Below are 1,497 nucleotides of genomic sequence, written 5' to 3'. Positions count from 1 at the left end.
GAGTATTAATAGAAAATCTGATCTTCGGACAAATAATTTTCTATGAGTAGCAATTAAAGTCATTATAAAATTAAATATATTAAAAACATCACGATAACATTAGATCTCATTCATGTAAATCAATTAAAATTATTGGACTATAAATCATTTTCTTTCTCAATTTTATCTCTTCTTCGGTTTGCTTCTAGCCACTAGACTTACAACAGAATTCTTTCTTCACCAAGTGCCATCTCAATCTTTGGTATAATACTAAATAAACATTGATCCAAAATACTATCGGAGCAAAAAAATTACTGTATAATGTAATTTCTATGAAGATGGTAGATAATGTAATTTCTATGCCTTATCTTAAGGTTATATCATTTTATTTTATTTACCTACCCTATTTTTAAGTTGGAGTGTTCGTGCTGGTAGGAAAACAATAATACATAAATTAATAAATAAAAAATTAATTATTAAATTCTTTATTAATTTTCAAAGTGCTTCCCAACTTTCCTAGTTTACAATAGAATTTGTTTCTGAAATTCCAGACCAATTTTTTTTCTTTATTGGGATTTCCATGTTTAGGGGCATGAAAAAAACTTTAACCATTGTCATTTTGTTTAATCAACTATTATTTCTCATAATCAACTTATTACCCAAACAAAAAACAAACAACCATTCTCATAATTTCGATGGACACTGGCAACTGACAAGCTACCAAAAACATATGGCTTATTTTATTGTGTTGACTTTTTTATCCTTTGCTTTACTTTTTTATATATATAAATTGTATTGTTGCTTTTACTATTGGAAACAAAAACCTCAATGAAGAAATCTTTGGTGAAGCAAATACCATATATTGTGTGTGTATATAACTCATACGTTATTCAGCCATTAGTCTTGGACCTCTCCGTTTTGCACCACTTGGATAGCCTAAATATTGAATTTGCACCCAAAAAAATAGTAGATATTGTTAATACATAGTTCCGTTTGTTTAGATGTAAAATATTTTTCAAAAAATATTTTTTATTTTTTGGTGTTTAGTTGTCATAAATTATTTACAAACAAAAAAATATTGAAACTTAATAAAAATAATTTACTCATTAATTTTTGACAAATTATTTTATCATTCAGCTCGATGTACATATTTTACCAAAAAAAAATATTTTTTTAAAAAATATTTTACGTTAAAACAAAGTGAACCTTAATATTAAACATTATATGCATATTGAAGACAAATGAAATTATAAATGGCAAATCAAAAAAATATTTCACGTTAAAACAAATTGAACCTTAATATTAAACATTATATGCATATTGAAGACAGATGAAATTATAAATGGCAAACCCCGTCAGTCACTCGTTTTTATTAGGAGAATCCTTTTAAGTTTGTTTTTATATATATGCTTAAATTCAGAGTATGCAAGCTGAAAAGATAACTTTTTTCAAGGCCCGCGTAGATATATCCAACGTATTTTTCAAGTCCTGACAGGCATGCGGGAACTTGAAATATAA

The sequence above is a fragment of the Cornus florida genome, unplaced genomic scaffold (genome assembly GCF_030987335.1).
Source record: "Cornus florida cultivar Cherokee Brave unplaced genomic scaffold, ASM3098733v1 CherokeeBrave_3.0.0_Hap2_Chr01, whole genome shotgun sequence".
NCBI classification, from domain to species: Eukaryota; Viridiplantae; Streptophyta; class Magnoliopsida; order Cornales; family Cornaceae; genus Cornus; species Cornus florida.
Note: the sequence above shows the minus strand (reverse complement) of the source record.